General features: G+C 36.0%; 1 long non-coding RNA gene across 1 annotated transcript; it reads left to right on the plus strand.

Annotated features, from left to right (window-relative positions):
* The first annotated feature begins 7,989 nt into the window (after positions 1–7,989).
* Positions 7,990–9,650, plus strand: LOC120088574. Its single transcript, XR_005484964.1, has 3 exons — positions 7,990–8,515; positions 8,595–8,666; positions 9,588–9,650. It is a non-coding gene; the product is annotated as an uncharacterized LOC120088574 (long non-coding RNA).
* Positions 9,651–11,985: the final 2,335 nt, after the last annotated feature.

Genomic DNA, 11,985 nt, shown 5'->3' on the forward strand with positions numbered 1-11,985 from the left:
CAACAACTCAACCACAAAGTTCGAGCTCAAGTGCTTAAGGACTTGCCAGACATGCATATATAAACACCATCCCCAACATAAAACGATACATTGCCCCCAATGTATTTCCCTCAACCTAAAACGATACATTATCCCCAATGTATCTCTAATCTATGCCCAATGAAAATAAAGACAAGGGAAAAAGAAAATCTCTCCGTAAGCCTTTTCGTGCACGGTCTTTGAGGTGTGGTAGCAGGGCTTTCCACTCAAAAAATGCTTTTCTCTTTTAGGGGGTCCCTACAAAATAAAAAAAAGAAGCTAATCTAGTAAGAAACTAAAGAAAAAGCAGTAAAATTGTTCACCTGACTCCCTCTAGAAAGGGCAAATTTTTAACACCGATTACTCAACGTGACTCGTCCTCTTTTCAAGGTACGAAGAAATTCTCATATTTCTTCAGGCCCTTCTTACTTGAGTTGATGTAGCACTCAACACTCTGAAGAAACTCCATCTTTTGAAGGGTGCCAAACAGGTTGAATTTGGGTTTTTTGATATATATGAAAAAGGAAAAAAGAAAGACTCAAAAGACTCAAAGGACTCAAATAAGTCCAAAGTAGAAAAAGACTTGACAGATTCCTAAGAATAGAAAAAAGAAAACTCAAAGATATACAAAATACAAGATGAAAGAACAGGGCGGGGTTTCGACCTCTAACTCTATCACCTGAGATTCGTCAGGTTCAGGTTCAAATTCTTCTGCTACCTCGACGACTAGGGCTAACCATGGTGAAAGGTCCATGTCATCGTCCTCATCATCAAAGTGAAATACCTCATGGGAAAACGCCTCGGTTTCCTGAATATGATGCAGCTGTAGCAGGAACTTGTCCAATCTTCTAATTGAATCAGAAATTTGAGTGAGTTGGTCACTCAAATGTTGTAACTCAGCTCTAACCTCCATCTCGAACTGAAGGCCCTCCTGCTGTACAAAAAAAAATTTGCTGAATAGACAATTGGTGGTTAAGCAATTCTCTAACTATACCTTCTAAATACATACCTTGGTCGACCTCCTGAGTAAACCCTAATGGTTGGGGATGGCAAGATGGTAGTAGTACAATGGTTGCACGTAGGAATTACCATGGTCACAGGAGTGAGCAGTAAATCCAAGATGGGTGCAAGGCCCAGCTCCCAATGACTAGGGTAACTCCTGAAGGTAGAACTATTTGGCATCAAGCTACTTTGTAGCTTCCCTTCAACCAACAACCGAATAGATAAGATTAGATCACTAAGCATTTTTCTGAACACAGAAATCCACTTGGTCTCTTGCTCTCTCTCCTTGCACGCAACGCAAAATACATACTAAGCGTTCCATTCTCCATGGCAAACCTGACACAAGAAAAAAAAAACAAATTAAAAGAGAATGCTCTAACTAGAAACTTAACTAAACAAAACATAAATGGATCCCCGACAACGGTGCCATTTTGATAGGGCCTTTTCTGGTGCTAAGGGCCACAAAACAAAAGAAAATTTATATTACCAAACTACTCCTATCACTACAAAGGTGTAGCAATAGTGATAAGTCTGAGTCGATCCACAGGGAAGCGCGATTTGTTTATTAAGTCAATTTTTTAACTAACGCAGTAATGGAAATTTTGATGTGGATGAGAATAAATGTGCAAATGTGTCAAGGATTGGATATTCTAGCTCTTGGGAGTAAATGAATTCCTATGTAATTTCCCATCATTAGATTGTTTTTATTAACTCATATTGATTATGCTTAACACAATACTTGTTTGATTAACTGTAACTAGCATCTACAAGGGCGGACAACTAATTAAGACTAAATCATACAAGTGACCTAAATTAAATTAAAACTTCTAATGAAGCTTTATTTAACTGAGTGCAATCAATTCAACCAAATTTGATAATGATCGAGAAGAAACCAGTTAACACTTGCATTAAGTTCTAGGTTTCTATTGTGAAGTTAATTAATTGGATAGCCAACTTGATTAACTTAGTTTCCTTGAATTAAATTGAATCAAACAATTTAGGATCAAAGACTAGACTTAAAAACTCTAGCATGCAAGAGTCAATTTTTGCTAATCGATGACTTAGGCTAGACAAAGAGAAATACATCCTGCAAACCTAAAATTCTTTAGCAATCGAAATACGTTCAAAGGAACAATCATCAATCAACCCCATAAACATACATCGAAGAATTTAAACACATTCAAGGATGCATAAAATCGATATGAAATTAATACAAACAATCCTCAAAGTTGTTACATAAGTTTACATCCCAAGATCAAGAACTAAGAAACTCACCTCGATGACTTCATAGACAAAGAAGAAGAGATGAATTGATCTATCCATGGAATACAACCTAAAAAAAAATAAAATATAACCTAAAACAAAAATGCAAGAACATTGAAAATAAAGTTGGCTGACGGCCTCCCTTTTTCTCCATCATTTTGCACACTCAAAATCCTAAATAGAATCGTACATTTATAGAAAAATTTGGGATAGGGTTGCGGCACTTCGGCAGAGTTTAGTTATGCTCTAACCTTCTTCCATTGAGCGCCCCGCCCAGCGCCGCTGCCCCCTGCGATTGATCGTCCATGCACGCACTTTGCATTTCTCTGCCAAAGTTCGTAGCACCACGGGCTCTCGTCAATGCGTGCTACTACCCTCCACGTCACGCTTAGCGCCTAGCTAGTGCAGCGACGCTCCTCCTAAGGGTAGTTTTATCATTTTTTTTTCTTTTTTGTCATTTCTTGCTCTATTTTGGCCCGAAAAGCATCTAAACAACCTCAATGGTCTCCTCTGCTCTTTTACCTGCTAAAAACTCTAAATAAAGCATTAAATACCTAGGAACTAACAGAATTTAGGCAAGAATAAATAGCTCCTTTGGAGAGCTATCAATGACATTACTTAGGTAAATATAAAGGGTTATATTTGTTAATGTTTTATGTATGCTTGGTTGATTTTCATAAATTGTTTAATATAAGTGTTATATTAATAAAGGTGCAAATCAATTTGCATTGAGCATGATACATTCAGAGTTTAATATAATTGTTATATTAAAGTCATGAAATGCATGTAATATGGTTTTCTTGTTAATTAGAATTTGATTGTTAATCAATTAAACCATCGAAAGCATGATTATAGGGCTAATAATTATTTTTTTAATAGTTATAAAATTAATATTTAGTAACTATTAGCTAATAATAAAGAGTTCCATGCAAACTTAGGATTTTAGGGAATTGGAATTAATTTTAAAATGTTTAAAATTAATTTAAACCTTAGATCACATTAATTCTAATAAGATTAGAATTAAGTCCTAATTTTTAATAGATTAAAATATGACCAATAGAACAAACAGGATTTTAGGTTATAAAGGAACTCAGTTCTGTCTAGTTTGGGGGTACTTAAGATGATGGTTTACGGAACACCTCCTATTTAGGAACAGATTTAGAATTTGAGTTGAATTAAATTTAGTCCTGTTAGCATGCAATGTCACTAGGTTAATTAAATGGTTTAATTCACCTAGAACATTAGACTAAAGACCTTATTATAAGAGTTTTAATAGGCATAGACTTAGATAGATTCATTAATCAGAATTTAACTAAGTGTTATAAAACCCTAAAATAGTAGAATACTTTAGAGGGAGAAAATGGTACATGAGATATATCAATTTTTAGCTCTCATGTCCCTAAGAGTTCACACTGTAAGATCCATGTTCAACTTTTTGTCGCCCTGGACGTGGCCTCCCTTCGGAAAGTGTTTGCATGGGTTAATACCAAGGTAAATAAAGAAAGTGTTTATAGTAAGTGGGAGAAGGGCACGTGTCAATGTATCTTACGGTCTCCTCCATTAAGTTGCACCATGAGATTTCTATGATCCATCTGCATGTTGTCCTAGAGCAACCACCCCTTAAACCTGATCAATAGGATTTGGAACAATGCAAACTCCAATAATAGATAGGATTTCTTACGTTAATCTTCAACAGCTGTCTTTCCTAACGGTAGCCTGTTGAAGCGTACCTCTGAGATCCAAAAGTGGTAGGGTCACACTTACGAGATGAATTAAGTTGGTTAATGAATCCTTAGCCAAAAATGGTAGCTAAGAACTATAGAAATAAGAGTTATTCTGGTATTAGTAATTTGCTGAGATTGTCTTAATTTAGGGGAAGGGTAGTTGATCACCCTACAGTGGTTGTTACTCTAAACCTCTGAAGTATCGTTGCAAAAACTAGATAAATAGATTAATTAGGGTTATTTGATTGCTTGTTTTTGCTGAATTGATTGGATGCTTGTATTTTGTGTGAAGGGTTAAGGCAAATATAACTTATACGGCCAATTGTTTGTTATTCGTTTCAGTATGTCTTCCATAATTATTTACTTTCTAAAGAATGAAAAACTAATCGGTGAAAACTATGCGACATAGAAATCTAACTTGAATACAATTCTAGTTATAGATGATTTGCGATTCTTCTTAACGGAGGAGTGTACTCCAATCTTTGCTCAAATGCATCCCAAGCAATGAGGGATGCTCATGTCCGTTGGACAAAGACCAATGATAAGGCTCGAGTCTATATCTTGGCAAGTATGTCTGACGTTCTTACCAAGAAACACGAGGCCATGATTACTGCATGTCAGATCACGGAGTCCCTTCAGGAGATGTTTGTTTTTAGTATTTAATGCCCTAGTTTATTGTATTTATTCTCTCATACTCAACATTTTATATTTACATTGTATATTTGTATATATGTAAATACACTGGAGTTTTAGTCCAAGTGGGAGTTTGTTGGGTTGTATGTCCTAAAACTTGTTGTTTGTAAATTTAAACATATTCTATTTGAAATAAAGATGTTATTGAGGTTTATTCAATAAATATGTTATTGATATGTAAATTGCACCGTAAAATCCTAAATCCAATAAACTAAGATCCATGGCTATTACATGAATACTTGGACTTTATGTGGAGACATAAGAATAGATCAAGTTCAAGTAAATAGCCAAAACGATCTATAGTATACAAATAAGGTTGAGTACCTTATTCTGGTAATACTATTGGATGCAGTCCGCTTTGTATTTAGTACGAATGGTGTGATCCTAAATCGTTTATGTGGAGACATGCGAGTGGAGGCGTCCTATGTAATGAGTTTGTATAAGACTGAACCAAGAAACAAGTCACTCTTACTTTATAACGTTGTTTACTGTTTAAGACTGACTATTTCAAAACGATGACCTAGGTAACTCGACCTTAATTCTAAGCTTGTTGTGAACTCCTATTTAATCGGGATTATCCTTAGATTTGCATAGTTGAGAATTGGCTCAACAACGTCGGCTCACTAAGCCTCCTATTTCAGGGATGAGACCATGTAGATAACTGAGGACATAGGGTGCAAGAAGAATTTCACTCCTACCCGCTTTTTGGGTTAGTAGAGGGGTTATTCTCTTAAGTACCGATTTCAGGTCTTGAATAAAGGGCCCCAGCCTCTCATTGGCCTAAGAAGGACTCGGTTTGGTGATTGGATCACAAACTAATTGTTCATTAGAGGATCAGGAGAACTTAAGGAGCAAGATGTAATCTTGGGGGTAAAACAACATTTGACCCAGTCGTTATGAACAACCTATAAAGGATCAACTTACTAATTATGGTTAAATCAAATGGACATAAATATATGTACAGTGAGGGGAGTACAACTACTGGGCTTTAATGGAGTGACCCAGTAGTTAACGAATATTGATTAATTCGGATTAAAGAGTTTAGCCAATTAATCTCGGATTGTTGGAGCCTATGATCTGTAGGTCTATTAGGTTCGCCAACGAGATCACAAACGGATTAAACTTTAGAATAGCATGATGAGTAAATTTGAAGCGTTCAAATTCGAATTAAGGAAATCAGTAATTGTATAGGATATAATTACATGTTTACTTATCGTACTAAATGAAATTGGAGAATTGGATAATATTTAAATTTGATTTGAATATTAAATACATAAATAAAGATTTATGTTTTTGGAATTGATGTTTAATTATTTAATATTTGATATTAAATTAATTTTGATTAATTAAATAGTTTAATTAATTTTTAANTAAATTAATTATTGAATGAATACATATATATAATTAGAATTAGAATTTTGAAATTAAGATTTCAAAATTTATATATTGGATTTTGAATTTAATTTTGATTTGTGAGAAAATCCATTTAGTGGATTTAAATGAATTTTATTTAAAATTAATAAAATTATATATTATATTAATTATTGAATTAATATATATATATATATAATTTAGAAATTAAGATTTCAAAATTTATAAATTGAATTTTGGATTTAATTTAAAATTGTGAGAAAATCCATTTAGTGGATTTATCCCACATTAAACACTTAATTCCACTCAAAATTCCACTTGCTTTTATGCATTTGAGATGTCAACTTGAAGTGTAATGTGATTGCATGCTAAATTTGAAAAAAAACCAGTTCAATTGAGCTGAGAAATGGGAGGGAGAACATTGTTTTTCTGAGTGGTTGGGCATTGAAGAAGTGTTCTTCATTTTACATGTACTCAAAATCATTTCCTCTCAAAATTCCCTGAGATTTCCTACTCTTTTTTGGTTTCACCACTCAATCTAAAATCCAAGAGAATAGTAAGGAAGAACAAGTGGTGGTCTACAACCATTTGCTGAAGAGAATCAAGCTGGATTTTGAGGATTGAAGAAGTTCTTCAAAGGTAAACACTCCAAACCCTCTTTCATTTTATGAACATGCTTACTTTGATACTAAAATTGATAAATTAAAGTGCTTAATGATCCTGATTTCTTTTGCTAATTGCAGGTTAACTCTATTTGTTTGGACAACTGTCCTCTCAGATCCAGAACCAGACCCTTAAGTACGTTTATAATGCGCGAATGAAGGAAGACCAGTCAGTGAGAGAACATGTTCTTGACCTGATGTTCCACTTCAATGTTGTCAAAATGAACGGTGCGGTTATTGATGAGTAAAGTTAGGTGTCCTTTATTCTGGAATCTCTTTCGAAGAGTTTCCACCAATTCCGCAGCAATGCATTTATGAATAAAATAGAGTACACTATGACTACCCTTCTGAATGAGTTACGGACTTATCAGTCTCTTATCAAAAGTAAGGGACCGATAAAAGGATAAGCAAATATTGCCCATTCCAAGAAGTTCCACAAGGGATCATCCTCTGGAACTAAGTTTGTTCCCTCATTATCTGGTTCTAAGAAGATCCATAAGAAGAAATGAGGGAAGGGGAAGACTCCCACTGTTGGGAAAGGCAAGGCCAAGACCAAAGTGACCAACAAGGAAAAGTGCTTTCACTGCAATGTGAATGGTTACTGGAAAAAAAATTGCCCCAAGTACCTCGCTGAGAAGAAAAAGAAAGAAAAAGAAGATAAATATGATTTACTGGTTCTAAAAACTTGTTTAGTAGAAAATGACCATAATGCCTGGATACTTGATTTGAAAGCGACTAATCATGTTTGTTCTTCTTTAAAGGGAATTAGTTCCTTCTAGTAGCTCGAGGAGGGTGAAATAATGCTCAAGGTTAGAATGGAAGATGCCATTTTAGCTTGTGCGGTGGGAGCTGCAAGTTGTTTTTTGGAAATAGATACTTGTTTTTTAGAAAACCTGTATATAGTTCCTAAAATTAAAAAGAATCTTATCTATTTCTTGCTTAATTGAACAAATGTACTTAGTGTAACATCTCGCGCCTTTTTATTTAATAATAATGTATTTTTTCCCTTTTCAGTAATTATCCTTAGTAGAAGGGCACGTTTGAAATTTTTTAATTTAAAGTATAAGTGCGAGGATTTAAGTGTTGGCGAGGAAATTATTCAAATTCTTTACAATTGTCAAACTCAATTTGGAAATTTATGGCAAGAATTTATTTTCTTGGAAAAGGAAAGAAATTTAAATAGTATAAGGTGGAATAAAGAAATGATTTAATTATAATTGTACTATTTTCCTTTTATTATTATTATTTTTTAAAAGAAATAAAAAGAATAACCCTCTCCCTCATGCCTCACTCTCATGCGAAACACACCTCTTCGTTTTTCTTCTCCTTCACCGCAAGCGCCGGTCAGATGCCCCGTTAGTTGTTCCACTCCAGCCGTCGATCAGACGCGCCGCCAGTCGCCTAAATCCTGCCGGTCGGACGCGCCACCAGTCGCCCAGTTCTAACCGCGTCTCCCCTCACTGCCTTATCAAACTGCCGCCACGCCTTCTTCGTTGCTCAGATCAAAAGTCGCAATCGCTCGCCTAACTGATTTCTCCTCCATTCGTGGTCGTGTCGCCCAGCTGAGGGCATCGTTTTCGTTCATCACGCCCCTCTGTCGAAAACCCATCGTTTCAAGCCCTCAACATAGCTCGCCGTTCGTTCGATCCATCCAGCCGCCGCTCCCTCGCACTTCGCCGACCCAGACCCAATCAGCTGCCGCCTCTTCACGCTTCGCCAACCCCAGATCTATCGTCGGTCGTTTCCCTTGTCGCCGTCGGATCTGTTCTATGTAAGGTTGAGGTAGTTCGATTCGATCTCTTAGCCATTAACGTTGCGTTTCGTCATTTTTTGATTCGCAGTTGTTGGGTTTTATGTAAAGGTGAGTTTTAGCGAAGCATGGACTTAGAGGGAGCGTCGTCAAGAGAGGTTGGAAGTGATCTTCATCCTTTGGGTAAGTTTTTGGATATTTTGGACTTGGGTCCGAAGTTTCGCTGTTATGGTTGAACTGAAATTATTTGAGTTATTTTTAGAATTGGGACCGCTATTTCGGGTTGTCGCCATAGTTTGGCTGTTTGATTTTTTTTGTTATCGTTTCGTTTGAGGTAAGTAATCTTACCACTAGAACTGCCCACGGGCCAGGCTTTAGTTGTATGCTAGCATGATGGGTATATGTTATGGTAAATGTTAGCATGTTGATTGATAGTATGACCTGAATCAAAGTATGTTCTGGCACGAGTTCTGATTTGTTTAAATATACACCTATACACTTGATTGTTAGTAAGAGGTGGTATATGTTTCCATATGTTGGTATCTGATCTGCTGATGTTGAGGCATACGATGTGGATCTATGATGTTAAGGTATACATGAATGTTGTAGAATATGTTGTTGAGGATTATGTGTATATGGTAGAGCCATGGTATCGAGGATTACATGTATGTCATAGATTCGTACAGTGTTGATTTTTGAATGTTGAGACTGTGTGAATGTCCCCACTGATTAGTTAGATGCTCACCAGTTTTGTGTTTCCTTCAAGATTCACCAGTGTGTTTCCTTCGTGATTCACCAGTTTGTGTTTCTTTTGGGAGTCACCAGTTTTGTGTTTCCTTCGGGATTCACCAGTTTTGTGTTTCCTTCGAGATTCACCAGTTTGTGTTTCCTTCGGGATTCACCAGTTTGTGTTTCTTACGGGATTCACCAGAGGTAGTGGGCATACTTAACTACAGTAGGATAGGACTCAGTCTCTTACCTATTTCATATGTGTATATGTGCCATAGGTGAGTATCTAGAGAACATAGATGGCTAGTCTGACCCCAGTGGTGGGGTTACTTACTGAGTATTTCATGCTCACTCTTTCTTATGTTGATGTTTCAGGTAAGGGTAGAGATGCACCGGTGATGGCGCAGTGGAATTCGTGATCGTGCCACTGGGACTAGTTTTTATGCTTCCGCATCATGAAATTTAGAGTCCTTATTTTTCCCTTAATGTTTAGTTTTACTGTTTGAAACTTATTATGAAAGATTGTTTTTTTTATATACTTTTAATAGTCTTATGAATCATGGGTACCCTATTATTGTTTTAACAAATGCATTTAATAAATGGCTTTTGAACTTCTTATGTCTATTTAGCATTTATTTCAACATAACTGAGCGTCATTTCAAATCCTATGCATGCATTTATTTTAGTAACTACCTAACCTAAGTCCTAGGGGGTCGAGTCGTTACACTTAATTTCTTTTTCTTTTAATGAAGCATTCATTATGAAGAATGGTGTGATTATTTGTTCAGCTAAATTAGAAAACAACTTGTATGTGTTAAGACCAACTGAAGCAAAAGCACTTTTAAATCATGAGATATTCAAAACTACCAATATTCAAACTAAAAGGCAAAGTAACAATAATACATACCTTTGGCAATTGAGATTAGGTCACATAAATCTCGATAGGATCGGGAGATGGGTAAATAATGGACTTCTAAGCGAGTTAGAAGATGAACTATTACCTCCATGTGAATCCTATTTTGAAGGAAAAATGACTAAAAGACCTTTTAATGGAAAAGGTTATAGAGCCAAAGAGCCCTTAGAGCTTATACATTCAGATCTTTGTGGTCCAATGAATGTAAAAGCTCGAGGATCGAGGTATGGTTACTTATACCTAATGGAACATAATTCTGAAGCCCTCGAAAAGTTCAAGGAGTATAAGGCTGAAGTTGAAAACCTGTTGGGTAAAACTATTAAAACACTTCAATTTGATCGGGGTGGAGAGTACATGAATTTAGCATTCCAAGACTATATGATAAAACATGGAATCCAGTCCCAACTTTCAGCACCTGGTACACCTCAGCAGAACGATGTATTAGAAAGGATAAATAGAACCTTGTTAGACATGGATCGTTCTATGATGAGCTATGCTCAATTGACTAGGTTGTTTTGGGGGTATACAGTAGAGACTACAATTACATCTTGAATAATGTTCCTTCGAAAAGTGTTTCTGAAACACCTTTAAAGTTATGAAGGAGACGTAAACCTAGTTTGCATTACTTCAGAATCTGAGGTTGTCCTACACACGTGCTAGTGAAAAATCCTAAGAAATTGGAACCGCGTTCAAGGTTGTGTCAATTTTTGTGTTACCCTAAGGAAACGAGAGATGGTCTATTTTATGACTCAGGTGTTTATATCAACAAATGCTACATTCTTGGAGAAAGATCACATGAGAGATCATAAACCACAGAGAAAATTAGTATTAAATGAAGCCACTGAAGAGTCAACAAGAGTTATTAATGAAGTTCGTCCTTCATCAAGAGTTAATGAAAAGCCAGCACTTCAGGTCAGTCTTGTTCTTCTCAATCGTTAAGAGTGTCTCAATGCAGTGGGAGGGTTATATCATGGCCTAACCATTACTTGGGTTTAAATGAAACTCAGGTTGTTATACCATATGATGGCATTAAGGATCCATTGTCCTATAAGCAGGCAATGAATGACGTAGACAGGGTCCAATGGGTCAAAGCCATGGATCTTGAAATGGAGTCTATGTACTTCAATTAAGTATGGAAACTTGTAGATCTACCTGAAGGGGTTAAATTTATAGGGTATAAATGGATCTATAAAGAAAGAAAGATGTAGTTAGAAAGGTATAGACCTTCAAAGCTAAACTTGTAACAAAGGGTTATACCTAGAGGGAAGGGGTTGACTATGAGGAAATTTTTCCCCTATTGCTATGCTTAAGTCTATAAGAATTATCTTATCCATAGCCACATATTATGACATTAGATATGGCAAATAGATGTCAAGATTGCTTTCTAAATGGCAATATTGAAGAGAGCATCTTGCCTTAGCCCGAAGAGTTCATAGCCTAAGGTCAAGAGTAAAAAGTTTGCAAGTTGAATCGATCCATTTATGGGTTGAACCAAATGTCCAGATCTTGGAACATTAGATTTGATACTGCGATCAAATCTTTTGGTTTTGATCAGAATGTTGATGAACCTTGTGTCTACAAGAAAATCAACGGTAAAGTAGTTTTTTGGTACTTTATGTGAACGATATCCTACTCATTGGGAATGATGTAGGGTATCTTACTGATATTAAAAAAATGGCTAGAAGTCCAATTCCAAATGAAAGATTAGGGAGAGGCGCAGTATGTTCTTGGGATCCAAATTATTAGGGATCACAAGAACAGAATGTTGGCTCCGTCTTTATATCGACAAAATGATGACTCGATATTCGATGCAAAACTCTAAGGATGGTTTATTACCTTGTCTAAGAAATAGTGTCCTAA

The sequence above is a fragment of the Benincasa hispida genome, chromosome 10, assembly GCF_009727055.1.
Source record: "Benincasa hispida cultivar B227 chromosome 10, ASM972705v1, whole genome shotgun sequence".
NCBI lineage: Eukaryota > Viridiplantae > Streptophyta > Magnoliopsida > Cucurbitales > Cucurbitaceae > Benincasa > Benincasa hispida.